The 14746-nt window shown below is 41.7% G+C and overlaps 4 non-coding genes across 4 annotated transcripts; all 4 read right to left on the minus strand.

Moving 5' to 3' along the window:
* Nucleotides 1-3239: 3239 nt before the first annotated feature.
* Nucleotides 3240-3312, minus strand: TRNAT-UGU (transfer RNA threonine (anticodon UGU)). Its single transcript has one exon. It is a non-coding gene; the product is annotated as a tRNA-Thr (tRNA).
* Nucleotides 3313-4149: 837 nt separating this feature from the next.
* TRNAT-UGU (transfer RNA threonine (anticodon UGU)) lies at nucleotides 4150-4222 on the minus strand. Its single transcript has one exon. It is a non-coding gene; the product is annotated as a tRNA-Thr (tRNA).
* A 3561-nt stretch (nucleotides 4223-7783) lies between these two features.
* TRNAT-UGU (transfer RNA threonine (anticodon UGU)) lies at nucleotides 7784-7856 on the minus strand. Its single transcript has one exon. It is a non-coding gene; the product is annotated as a tRNA-Thr (tRNA).
* A 3555-nt stretch (nucleotides 7857-11411) lies between these two features.
* On the minus strand, nucleotides 11412-11484 carry TRNAT-UGU (transfer RNA threonine (anticodon UGU)). Its single transcript has one exon. It is a non-coding gene; the product is annotated as a tRNA-Thr (tRNA).
* Nucleotides 11485-14746: the final 3262 nt, after the last annotated feature.

A 14746-nucleotide genomic window follows, 5' to 3' on the forward strand; every position in this document is an offset into this window, starting at 1 on the left:
AGGGGAAGTTATTAGAACCAATGGAATGTAAATAAGAAGAAAGAAAAGTGGATGAAAGAGTAACGAGCCGTGGGCAGGAATCGAACATACGACCTTCAAATAACGCGTTCGATGCTTTAACCACTGAGCTACCACAGCGGCCTTCCTTCCATCCACTTTTTTGAGTTTATATGTGAACTTAGAAGGAGTGACAGTCAGCGCCATCTATAAGCCAAACGACGAATGTGAAAACACTCTTATGCGCATGTTTGGCGTCACGTAGCACGTGAACTTATTATAAGCGGGCAGCTGATTAATTGTCCCTCTTATACAACCTAAACACACCAATTCTGCCGGTACGTGACACTCGTTCAATGAAATAAGGGAAAGAAGTGTATACCTAAGGGCTCGTTTTTCCGTGTTTAACACAATAATAATGAGATCTAACAGACAGTCATGCCAAGGAATGTACAGGGGAAGTTATTAGAACCAATGTAATGTAAATAAGAAGAAAGAAAAGTGGATGAAAAAATAACCAGCCGTGGGCAGAAATCGAACCTACGACCTTCAAATAACACGTTCGATGCTCTAACCATTGAGCTACCACAGCGGCCTTCCTTCCATCCACTTTTTTGAGCTTATATGTGAACTTAAAAGAAGGAGTGACAGTCAGCGCCATCTATAAACCAAACGACGATTGTGAAAACACTCCTATGCGCATGTTTGGCGTCACGTAGCACGTGAACCTATTATGAGCGAGCAGCTGATTAATTGTCCCTCTTATACAACCTAAACACACCAAGTCTGCCAGTACGAGACCGTCGTTCAATGAAATAACGGAAAGAAGTGTATACCTAAGGGCTCGTTTTTGCGTGTTTTAACACAATATTAATGAGATCTAACAGACAGTAATGCCAAGGAATGTACAGAGGAAGTTATTAGAACCAATGGAATGTAAATAAGAAGAAAGAAAAGTGGATGAAAGAGTAACGAGCCGTGGGCAGGAATCGAACATACGACCTTCAAATAACGCGTTCGATGCTTTAACCACTGAGCTACCACAGCGGCCTTCCTTCCATCCACTTTTTTGAGTTTATATGTGAACTTAGAAGGAGTGACAGTCAGCGCCATCTATAAGCCAAACGACGAATGTGAAAACACTCTTATGCGCATGTTTGGCGTCACGTAGCACGTGAACTTATTATAAGCGGGCAGCTGATTAATTGTCCCTCTTATACAACCTAAACACACCAATTCTGCCGGTACGTGACACTCGTTCAATGAAATAAGGGAAAGAAGTGTATACCTAAGGGCTCGTTTTTCCGTGTTTTAACACAATATTAATGAGATCTAACAGACAGTAATGCCAAGGAATGTACAGGGGAAGTTATTAGAACCAATGGAATGTAAATAGGAAGAATGAAAAGTGGATGAAAAAATAACCAGCCGCGGACAGGAATCAAACCTACGACCTTCAAATAACACGTTCGATGCTCTAACCACTGAGCTACCACAGCGGCCTTCCCTCCATCCACTTTTTTAGTTTATATGTGAATTCAGAAGAAGGAGTGACAGTCAGCACCATCTATAAGCAAAACAACGATTGTGAAAACACTCTTATGCGCATGTTTGGCGTCACGTAGCACGTGAACTTATTATAAGCGGGCAGCTGATTAATTGTCCCTCTTATACAACCTAAACACACCAATTCTGCCAGTACGTGACACTCGTTCAATGAAATAAGGGAAAGAAGTGTATACCTAAGGGCTCGTTTTTCCGTGTTTTAACACAATATTAATGAGATCTAACAGACAGTAATGCCAAGGAATGTACAGGGGAAGTTATTAGAACCAATGGAATGTAAATAAGAAGAATGAAAAGTGGATGAAAAAATAACCAGCCGCGGGCAGGAATCAAACCTACGACCTTCAAATAACACGTTCGATGCTGTAACCACTGAGCTACCACAGCGGCCTTCCCTCCATCCACTTTTTTAGTTTATATGTGAATTCAGAAGAAGGAGTGACAGTCAGCACCATCTATAAGCAAAACAACGATTGTGAAAACACTCTTATGCGCATGTTTGGCGTCACGTAGCACGTGAACTTATTATGAGCGGGCAGCTGAATAATTGTCCCTCTCATACAACCTAAACACACCAAGTCTGCCAGTACGAGACCCTAGCTCAATGAAATAGGGGAAAGAAGTGTAAACCTAAGGGCTCGTTTTTTCGTGTTGTAACACAATATTAATGAGATCTAACAGACAGTAATGCCAAGGAATGTACAGGGGAAGTTATCAGAACCAATGGAATGTAAATAAGAAGAAAGAAAAGTGGATGAAAAAATAACCAGCCGTGGGCAGGAATCGAACCTACGATTTTCGAATAACGTGTTCGATGCTCTAACCACTGATCTACCACAGCTGCCTTCCCGCCATCCACTTTTTTGAGTTTATATGTGAACTCAGAAGTAGGAGTGACAGTCAGTTCCATCTATAAGCCAAACGACGAATGTGAAAACACACTTATGCATATGTTTGGCATCACGTAGCACGTGAACTTATTATGAGCGGGCAGCTGATTAATTGTCCCTCTTATACAACATAAACACACCAAGTCTGCCAGTACGAGACCCTAGCTCAATGAAATAGAGGAAAGAAGTGTATACCTAAGGGCTCGTTTTTCCGTGTTTAACACAATATTAATGAGATCTAACAGACAGTCATGCCAAGGAATGTACAGGGGAAGTTATTAGAACCAATGGAATGTAAATAGGAAGAAAGAAAAGTGGATGAAAAATAACCAGCCGTGGGCAGAAATCGAACCTACGACCTTCAAATAACACGTTCGATGCTCTAACCACTGAGCTACCACAGCGGCCTTCCCTCCATCCACTTTTTTGAGTTTATATGTGAATTCAGAAGAAGGAGTGACAGTCAGCACCATCTATAAGCAAAACAACGATTGTGAAAACACTCTTATGCGCATGTTTGGCGTCACGTAGCACGTGAACTTATTATGAGCGGGCAGCTGATTAATTGTCCCTCTTATACAACCTAAAGACACCAAGTCTGCCAGTACGAGACCCTCGTTCAATGAAATAAGGGAAAAAAGTGTATACCTAAGCGCTCGTTTTTCGGTGTTTTAACACAATAATAATGAGATCTAACAGACAGTAATGCCAAGGAATGCACAGGGGAAGTTATTACAACCAATGGAATGTAAATAAGAAGAAAGAAAAGTGGATGAAAAAATAACCAGCCGTGGGCAGGAATCGAACCTACGACCTTCAAATAACACGTTCGATGCTCTAACCACTGAGCTACCACAGCGACCTTCCCTCCATCCACTTTTCTGAGTTTATATGTGAATTCAGAAGAAGGAGTGACAGTCAGCACCATCTATAAGCAAAACGACGATGGTGAAAACACTCCTATGCGCATGTTTGGCATCACGTAGCACGTGAACCTTTTATGAGCGAGCAGCTGATTAATTGTCCCTCTTATACAACCTAAACACACCGAGTCTGCCAGTACGAGACCGTCGTTCAATGAAATAAGGGAAAGAAGTGTATACCTTAGGGCTCGTTTTTGCGTGTTTTTCCACAATAATAATGAGATCTAACAGACAGTAATGCCAAGGAATGTACAGGGGAAGTTATTAGAACCAATGGAATGTAAATAAGAAGAAAGAAAAGTGGATGAAAGAGTAACGAGCCGTGGGCAGGAATCGAACATACGACCTTCAAATAACGCGTTCGATGCTTTAACCACTGAGCTACCACAGCGGCCTTCCTTCCATCCACTTTTTTGAGTTTATATGTGAACTTAGAAGAAGGAGTGACAGTCAGCGCCATCTATAAGCCAAACGACGAATGTGAAAACACTCTTATGCGCATGTTTGGCGTCACGTAGCACGTGAACTTATTATGAGCGGGCAGCTGACTAATTGTCCCTCTTATACAACCTAAACACACCAATTCTGCCAGTACGACACCCTCGTTCAATGAAATAGGGGAAAAAAGTGTAAACCTAAGCGCTCGTTTTTCCGTGTTTTAACACAATAATAATGAGATCTAACAGACAGTAATGCCAAGGAATGTACAGGGGAAGTTATTAGAACCAATGGAATGTAAATAAGAAGAAAGAAAAGTGGATGAAAAAATAACCAGCCGTGGGCAGGAATCGAACCTACGACCTTCAAATAACACGTTTGATGCTCTAACTACTGAGCTACCACAGCGGCCTTCCCTCCATCCACTTTTTTGAGTTTATATGTGAATTCAGAAGAAGGAGTGACAGTCAGCGCCCTCTATAAGCCAAACGACGAATGTGAAAACACTCTTATGCGCATGTTTGGCGTCACGTAGCACGTGAACTTATTATGAGCGGGCAGCTGACTGATTGTCCCTCTTATACAACCTAAACACACCAATTCTGCCAGTACGAGACCCTAGCTCAATGAAATAGGGGAAAGAAGTGTATACCTAAGGGCTCGTTTTTCCGTGTTTAACACAATAATAATGAGATCTAACAGACAGTCATGCCAAGGAATGTACAGGGGAAGTTATTAGAACCAATGGAATGTAAATAAGAAGAAAGAAAAGTGGATGGAAAAATAACCAGCCGTGGGCAGAAATCGAACCTACGACCTTCAAATAACGCGTTTTATGGTCTAACCATTGAGCTACCACAGCGGCCTTCCTTCCATCCACTTTTTTGAGCTTATATGTGAACTTAAAAGAAGGAGTGACAGTCAGCGCTATCTATAAACCAAACGACGATTGTGAAAACACTCCTATGCGCATGTTTGGCGTCACGTAGCACGTGAACCTATTATGAGCGAGCAGCTGATTAATTGTCCCTCTTATACAACCTAAACACACCAAGTCTGCCAGTACGAGACCGTCGTTCAATGAAATAAGGGAAAGAAGTGTATACCTAAGGGCTCGTTTTTGCGTGTTTTAACACAATATTAATGAGATCTAACAGACAGTAATGCCAAGGAATGTACAGAGGAAGTTATTAGAACCAATGGAATGTAAATAAGAAGAAAGAAAAGTGGATGAAAGAGTAACGAGCCGTGGGCAGGAATCGAACATACGACCTTCAAATAACGCGTTCGATGCTTTAACCACTGAGCTACCACAGCGGCCTTCCTTCCATCCACTTTTTTGAGTTTATATGTGAACTTAGAAGGAGTGACAGTCAGCGCCATCTATAAGCCAAACGACGAATGTGAAAACACTCTTATGCGCATGTTTGGCGTCACGTAGCACGTGAACTTATTATAAGCGGGCAGCTGATTAATTGTCCCTCTTATACAACCTAAACACACCAATTCTGCCGGTACGTGACACTCGTTCAATGAAATAAGGGAAAGAAGTGTATACCTAAGGGCTCGTTTTTCCGTGTTTTAACACAATATTAATGAGATCTAACAGACAGTAATGCCAAGGAATGTACAGGGGAAGTTATTAGAACCAATGGAATGTAAATAGGAAGAATGAAAAGTGGATGAAAAAATAACCAGCCGCGGGCAGGAATCAAACCTACGACCTTCAAATAACACGTTCGATGCTCTAACCACTGAGCTACCACAGCGGCCTTCCCTCCATCCACTTTTTTAGTTTATATGTGAATTCAGAAGAAGGAGTGACAGTCAGCACCATCTATAAGCAAAACAACGATTGTGAAAACACTCTTATGCGCATGTTTGGCGTCACGTAGCACGTGAACTTATTATAAGCGGGCAGCTGATTAATTGTCCCTCTTATACAACCTAAACACACCAATTCTGCCGGTACGTGACACTCGTTCAATGAAATAAGGGAAAGAAGTGTATACCTAAGGGCTCGTTTTTCCGTGTTTTAACACAATATTAATGAGATCTAACAGACAGTAATGCCAAGGAATGTACAGGGGAAGTTATTAGAACCAATGGAATGTAAATAAGAAGAATGAAAAGTCGATGAAAAAATAACCAGCCGCGGGCAGGAATCAAACCTACGACCTTCAAATAACACGTTCGATGCTCTAACCACTGAGCTACCACAGCGGCCTTCCCTCCATCCACTTTTTTAATTTATATGTGAATTCAGAAGAAGGAGTGACAGTCAGCACCATCTATAAGCAAAACAACGATTGTGAAAACACTCTTATGCGCATGTTTGGCGTCACGTAGCACGTGAACTTATTATGAGCGGGCAGCTGAATAATTGTCCCTCTCATACAACCTAAACACACCAAGTCTGCCAGTACGAGACCCTAGCTCAATGAAATAGGGGAAAGAAGTGTAAACCTAAGGGCTCGTTTTTTCGTGTTTTAACACAATATTAATGAGATCTAACAGACAGTAATGCCAAGGAATGTACAGGGGAAGTTATCAGAACCAATGGAATGTAAATAAGAAGAAAGAAAAGTGGATGAAAAAATAACCAGCCGTGGGCAGGAATCGAACCTACGATTTTCGAATAACGTGTTCGATGCTCTAACCACTGATCTACCACAGCTGCCTTCCCGCCATCCACTTTTTTGAGTTTATATGTGATCTCAGAAGAAGGAGTGACAGTCAGCGCCATCTATAAGCCAAACGACGAATGTGAAAACACTCCTATGCGCATGTTTGGCGTCACGTAGCACGTGAACTTATTCTGAGCGGGCAGCTGACTAATTGTTCCTCTTATACAACCTAAACACACCACTTCTGCGAGTACGAGACCCTCGTTCATTGAAATAAGAAAAAGAAGTGTATACTTAAGGGCTCGTTTTTGCGTGTTTTAACACAATATTAATGAGATCTAACCAACAGTAATGCCAAGGAATGTGCAGGGGAAGTTATTAGAACCAATGGAATGTAAATAAGAAGAAAGAAAAGTGGATGAAAGAGTAACGAGCCGTGGGCAGGAATCGAACATACGACCTTCAAATAACGCGTTCGATGCTCTAACCACTGAGCTACCACAGCGGCCTTCCTTCCATCCACTTTTTTGAGCTTATATGTGAACTTAAAAGAAGGAGTGACAGTCAGCGCCATCTATAAACCAAACGACGATTGTGAAAACACTCCTATGCGCATGTTTGGCGTCACGTAGCACGTGAACTTATTATGAGCGAGCAGCTGATTAATTGTCCCTCTTATACAACCTAAACACACCAAGTCTGCCAGTACGAGACCGTCGTTCAATGAAATAAGGGAAAGAAGTGTACACCTAAGGGCTCGTTTTTGCGTGTTTTAACACAATATTAATGAGATCTAACAGACAGTAATGCGAAGGAATGTACAGAGGAAGTTATTAGAACCAATGGAATGTAAATAAGAAGAAAGAAAAGTGGATGAAAGAGTAACGAGCCGTGGGCAGGAATCGAACATACGACCTTCAAATAACGCGTTCGATGCTTTAACCACCGAGCTACCACAGCGGCCTTCCTTCCATCCACTTTTTTGAGTTTATATGTGAACTCAGAAGAAGGAGTGACAGTCAGCGCCATCTATAAGCCAAACGACGAATGTGAAAACACTCTTATGCGCATGTTTGGCGTCACGTAGCACGTGAACTTATTATAAGCGGGCAGCTGATTAATTGTCCCTCTTATACAACCTAAACACACCAATTCTGCCGGTACGTGACACTCGTTTAATGAAATAAGGGAAAGAAGTGTATACCTAAGGGCTCGTTTTTCGGTGTTTTAACACAATAATAATGAGATCTAACAGACAGTAATGCCAAGGAATGCACAGGGGAAGTTATTACAACCAATGGAATGTAAATAAGAAGAAAGAAAAGTGGATGAAAAAATAATCAGCCGTGGGCAGGAATCGAACCTACGACCTTCAAATAACACGTTCGATGCTCTAACCACTGAGCTACCACAGCGGCCTTCCCTCCATCCACTTTTCTGAGTTTATATGTGAATTCAGAAGAAGGAGTGACAGTCAGCACCATCTATAAGCAAAACGACGATGGTGAAAACACTCCTATGCGCATGTTTGGCATCACGTAGCACGTGAACCTTTTATGAGCGAGCAGCTGATTAATTGTCCCTCTTATACAACCTAAACACACCGAGTCTGCCAGTACGAGACCGTCGTTCAATGAAATAAGGGAAAGAAGTGTATACCTTAGGGCTCGTTTTTGCGTGTTTTTTCACAATAATAATGAGATCTAACAGACAGTAATGCCAAGGAATGTACAGGGGAAGTTATTAGAACCAATGGAATGTAAATAAGAAGAAAGAAAAGTGGATGAAAGAGTAACGAGCCGTGGGCAGGAATCGAACATACGACCTTCAAATAACGCGTTCGATGCTTTAACCACTGAGCTACCAAAGCGGCCTTCCTTCCATCCACTTTTTTGAGTTTATATGTGAACTTAGAAGGAGTGACAGTCAGCGCCATCTATAAGCCAAACGACGAATGTGAAAACACTCTTATGCGCATGTTTGGCGTCACGTAGCACGTGAACTTATTATAAGCGGGCAGCTGATTAATTGTCCCTCTTATACAACCTAAACACACCAATTCTGCTGGTACGTGACACTCGTTCAATGAAATAAGGGAAAGAAGTGTATACCTAAGGGCTCGTTTTTCCGTGTTTAACACAATAATAATGAGATCTAACAGACAGTCATGCCAAGGAATGTACAGGGGAAGTTATTAGAACCAATGTAATGTAAATAAGAAGAAAGAAAAGTGGATGAAAAAATAACCAGCCGTGGGCAGAAATCGAACCTACGACCTTCAAATAACACGTTCGATGCTCTAACCATTGAGCTACCACAGCGGCCTTCCTTCCATCCACTTTTTTGAGCTTATATGTGAACTTAAAAGAAGGAGTGACAGTCAGCGCCATCTATAAACCAAACGACGATTGTGAAAACACTCCTATGCGCATGTTTGGCGTCACGTAGCACGTGAACCTATTATGAGCGAGCAGCTGATTAATTGTCCCTCTTATACAACCTAAACACACCAAGTCTGCCAGTACGAGACCGTCGTTCAATGAAATAACGGAAAGAAGTGTATACCTAAGGGCTCGTTTTTGCGTGTTTTAACACAATATTAATGAGATCTAACAGACAGTAATGCCAAGGAATGTACAGAGGAAGTTATTAGAACCAATGGAATGTAAATAAGAAGAAAGAAAAGTGGATGAAAGAGTAACGAGCCGTGGGCAGGAATCGAACATACGACCTTCAAATAACGCGTTCGATGCTTTAACCACTGAGCTACCACAGCGGCCTTCCTTCCATCCACTTTTTTGAGTTTATATGTGAACTTAGAAGGAGTGACAGTCAGCGCCATCTATAAGCCAAACGACGAATGTGAAAACACTCTTATGCGCATGTTTGGCGTCACGTAGCACGTGAACTTATTATAAGCGGGCAGCTGATTAATTGTCCCTCTTATACAACCTAAACACACCAATTCTGCCGGTACGTGACACTCGTTCAATGAAATAAGGGAAAGAAGTGTATACCTAAGGGCTCGTTTTTCCGTGTTTTAACACAATATTAATGAGATCTAACAGACAGTAATGCCAAGGAATGTACAGGGGAAGTTATTAGAACCAATGGAATGTAAATAGGAAGAATGAAAAGTGGATGAAAAAATAACCAGCCGCGGACAGGAATCAAACCTACGACCTTCAAATAACACGTTCGATGCTCTAACCACTGAGCTACCACAGCGGCCTTCCCTCCATCCACTTTTTTAGTTTATATGTGAATTCAGAAGAAGGAGTGACAGTCAGCACCATCTATAAGCAAAACAACGATTGTGAAAACACTCTTATGCGCATGTTTGGCGTCACGTAGCACGTGAACTTATTATAAGCGGGCAGCTGATTAATTGTCCCTCTTATACAACCTAAACACACCAATTCTGCCGGTACGTGACACTCGTTCAATGAAATAAGGGAAAGAAGTGTATACCTAAGGGCTCGTTTTTCCGTGTTTTAACACAATAATAATGAGATCTAACAGACAGTAATGCCAAGGAATGTACAGGGGAAGTTATTAGAACCAATGGAATGTAAATAAGAAGAATGAAAAGTGGATGAAAAAATAACCAGCCGCGGGCAGGAATCAAACCTACGACCTTAAATAACACGTTCGATGCTGTAACCACTGAGCTACCACAGCGGCCTTCCCTCCATCCACTTTTTTAGTTTATATGTGAATTCAGAAGAAGGAGTGACAGTCAGCACCATCTATAAGCAAAACAACGATTGTGAAAACACTCTTATGCGCATGTTTGGCGTCACGTAGCACGTGAACTTATTATGAGCGGGCAGCTGAATAATTGTCCCTCTCATACAACCTAAACACACCAAGTCTGCCAGTACGAGACCCTAGCTCAATGAAATAGGGGAAAGAAGTGTAAACCTAAGGGCTCGTTTTTTCGTGTTTTAACACAATATTAATGAGATCTAACAGACAGTAATGCCAAGGAATGTACAGGGGAAGTTATCAGAACCAATGGAATGTAAATAAGAAGAAAGAAAAGTGGATGAAAAAATAACCAGCCGTGGGCAGGAATCGAACCTACGATTTTCGAATAACGTGTTCGATGCTCTAACCACTGATCTACCACAGCTGCCTTCCCGCCATCCACTTTTTTGAGTTTATATGTGAACTCAGAAGTAGGAGTGACAGTCAGTTCCATCTATAAGCCAAACGACGAATGTGAAAACACACTTATGCATATGTTTGGCATCACGTAGCACGTGAACTTATTATGAGCGGGCAGCTGATTAATTGTCCCTCTTATACAACCTAAACACACCAAGTCTGCCAGTACGAGACCCTAGCTCAATGAAATAGAGGAAAGAAGTGTATACCTAAGGGCTCGTTTTTCCGTGTTTAACACAATATTAATGAGATCTAACAGACAGTCATGCCAAGGAATGTACAGGGGAAGTTATTAGAACCAATGGAATGTAAATAGGAAGAAAGAAAAGTGGATGAAAAATAACCAGCCGTGGGCAGAAATCGAACCTACGACCTTCAAATAACACGTTCGATGCTCTAACCACTGAGCTACCACAGCGGCCTTCCCTCCATCCACTTTTTTGAGTTTATATGTGAATTCAGAAGAAGGAGTGACAGTCAGCACCATCTATAAGCAAAACAACGATTGTGAAAACACTCTTATGCGCATGTTTGGCGTCACGTAGCACGTGAACTTATTATGAGCGGGCAGCTGATTAATTGTCCCTCTTATACAACCTAAAGACACCAAGTCTGCCAGTACGAGACCCTCGTTCAATGAAATAAGGGAAAAAAGTGTATACCTAAGCGCTCGTTTTTCGGTGTTTTAACACAATAATAATGAGATCTAACAGACAGTAATGCCAAGGAATGCACAGGGGAAGTTATTACAACCAATGGAATGTAAATAAGAAGAAAGAAAAGTGGATGAAAAAATAACCAGCCGTGGGCAGGAATCGAACCTACGACCTTCAAATAACACGTTCGATGCTCTAACCACTGAGCTACCACAGCGACCTTCCCTCCATCCACTTTTCTGAGTTTATATGTGAATTCAGAAGAAGGAGTGACAGTCAGCACCATCTATAAGCAAAACGACGATGGTGAAAACACTCCTATGCGCATGTTTGGCATCACGTAGCACGTGAACCTTTTATGAGCGAGCAGCTGATTAATTGTCCCTCTTATACAACCTAAACACACCGAGTCTGCCAGTACGAGACCGTCGTTCAATGAAATAAGGGAAAGAAGTGTATACCTTAGGGCTCGTTTTTGCGTGTTTTTCCACAATAATAATGAGATCTAACAGACAGTAATGCCAAGGAATGTACAGGGGAAGTTATTAGAACCAATGGAATGTAAATAAGAAGAAAGAAAAGTGGATGAAAGAGTAACGAGCCGTGGGCAGGAATCGAACATACGACCTTCAAATAACGCGTTCGATGCTTTAACCACTGAGCTACCACAGCGGCCTTCCTTCCATCCACTTTTTTGAGTTTATATGTGAACTTAGAAGGAGTGACAGTCAGCGCCATCTATAAGCCAAACGACGAATGTGAAAACACTCTTATGCGCATGTTTGGCGTCACGTAGCACGTGAACTTATTATAAGCGGGCAGCTGATTAATTCTCCCTCTTATACAACCTAAACACACCAATTCTGCCGGTACGTGACACTCGTTCAATGAAATAAGGGAAAGAAGTGTATACCTAAGGGCTCGTTTTTCCGTGTTTTAACACAATATTAATGAGATCTAACAGACAGTAATGCCAAGGAATGTACAGGGGAAGTTATTAGAACCAATGGAATGTAAATAGGAAGAATGAAAAGTGGATGAAAAAATAACCAGCCGCGGACAGGAATCAAACCTACGACCTTCAAATAACACGTTCGATGCTCTAACCACTGAGCTACCACAGCGGCCTTCCCTCCATCCACTTTTTTAGTTTATATGTGAATTCAGAAGAAGGAGTGACAGTCAGCACCATCTATAAGCAAAACAACGATTGTGAAAACACTCTTATGCGCATGTTTGGCGTCACGTAGCACGTGAACTTATTATAAGCGGGCAGCTGATTAATTGTCCCTCTTATACAACCTAAACACACCAATTCTGCCGGTACGTGACACTCGTTCAATGAAATAAGGGAAAGAAGTGTATACCTAAGGGCTCGTTTTTCCGTGTTTTAACACAACATAATGAGATCTAACAGACAGTAATGCCAAGGAATGTACAGGGGAAGTTATTAGAACCAATGGAATGTAAATAAGAAGAATGAAAAGTGGATGAAAAAATAACCAGCCGCGGGCAGGAATCAAACCTACGACCTTCAAATAACACGTTCGATGCTGTAACCACTGAGCTACCACAGCGGCCTTCCCTCCATCCACATTTTTTGTTTATATGTGAATTCAGAAGAAGGAGTGACAGTCAGCACCATCTATAAGCAAAACAACGATTGTGAAAACACTCTTATGCGCATGTTTGGCGTCACGTAGCACGTGAACTTATTATGAGCGGGCAGCTGAATAATTGTCCCTCTCATACAACCTAAACACACCAAGTCTGCCAGTACGAGACCGTCGTTCAATGAAATAAGGGAAAGAAGTGTATACCTAAGGGCTCGTTTTTGCGTGTTTTAACACAATATTAATGAGATCTAACAGACAGTAATGCCAAGGAATGTACAGAGGAAGTTATTAGAACCAATGGAATGTAAATAAGAAGAAAGAAAAGTGGATGAAAGAGTAACGAGCCGTGGGCAGGAATCGAACATACGACCTTCAAATAACACGTTTGATGCTCTAACTACTGAGCTACCACAGCGGCCTTCCCTCCATCCACTTTTTTGAGTTTATATGTGAATTCAGAAGAAGGAGTGACAGTCAGCGCCCTCTATAAGCCAAACGACGAATGTGAAAACACTCTTATGCGCATGTTTGGCGTCACGTAGCACGTGAACTTATTATGAGCGGGCAGCTGACTGATTGTCCCTCCTATACAACCTAAACACACCAATTCTGCCAGTACGAGACCCTAGCTCAATGAAATAGGGGAAAGAAGTGTATACCTAAGGGCTCGTTTTTCCGTGTTTAACACAATAATAATGAGATCTAACAGACAGTCATGCCAAGGAATGTACAGGGGAAGTTATTAGAACCAATGGAATGTAAATAAGAAGAAAGAAAAGTGGATGAAAAAATAACCAGCCGTGGGCAGAAATCGAACCTACGACCTTCAAATAACGCGTTTTATGGTCTAACTATTGAGCTACCACAGCGGCCTTCCTTCCATCCACTTTTTTGAGCTTATATGTGAACTTAAAAGAAGGAGTGACAGTCAGCGCCATCTATAAACCAAACGACGATTGTGAAAACACTCCTATGCGCATGTTTGGCGTCACGTAGCACGTGAACCTATTATGAGCGAGCAGCTGATTAATTGTCCCTCTTATACAACCTAAACACACCAAGTCTGCCAGTACGAGACCGTCGTTCAATGAAATAAGGGAAAGAAGTGTATACCTAAGGGCTCGTTTTTGCGTGTTTTAACACAATATTAATGAGATCTAACAGACAGTAATGCCAAGGAATGTACAGAGGAAGTTATTAGAACCAATGAAATGTAAATAAGAAGAAAGAAAAGTGGATGAAAGAGTAACGAGCCGTGGGCAGGAATCGAACATACGACCTTCAAATAACGCGTTCGATGCTTTAACCACTGAGCTACCACAGCGGCCTTCCTTCCATCCACTTTTTTGAGTTTATATGTGAACTTAGAAGGAGTGACAGTCAGCGCCATCTATAAGCCAAACGACGAATGTGAAAACACTCTTATGCGCATGTTTGGCGTCACGTAGCACGTGAACTTATTATAAGCGGGCAGCTGATTAATTCTCCCTCTTATACAACCTAAACACACCAATTCTGCCGGTACGTGACACTCGTTCAATGAAATAAGGGAAAGAAGTGTATACCTAAGGGCTCGTTTTTCCGTGTTTTAACACAATATTAATGAGATCTAACAGACAGTAATGCCAAGGAATGTACAGGGGAAGTTATTAGAACCAATGGAATGTAAATAGGAAGAATGAAAAGTGGATGAAAAAATAACCAGCCGCGGACAGGAATCAAACCTACGACCTTCAAATAACACGTTCGATGCTCTAACCACTGAGCTACCACAGCGGCCTTCCCTCCATCCACTTTTTTAGTTTATATGTGAATTCAGAAGAAGGAGTGACAGTCAGCACCATCTATAAGCAAAACAACGAT

This window comes from Rhipicephalus microplus, chromosome 1 (genome assembly GCF_043290135.1).
Source record: "Rhipicephalus microplus isolate Deutch F79 chromosome 1, USDA_Rmic, whole genome shotgun sequence".
Classification (NCBI taxonomy): domain Eukaryota; kingdom Metazoa; phylum Arthropoda; class Arachnida; order Ixodida; family Ixodidae; genus Rhipicephalus; species Rhipicephalus microplus.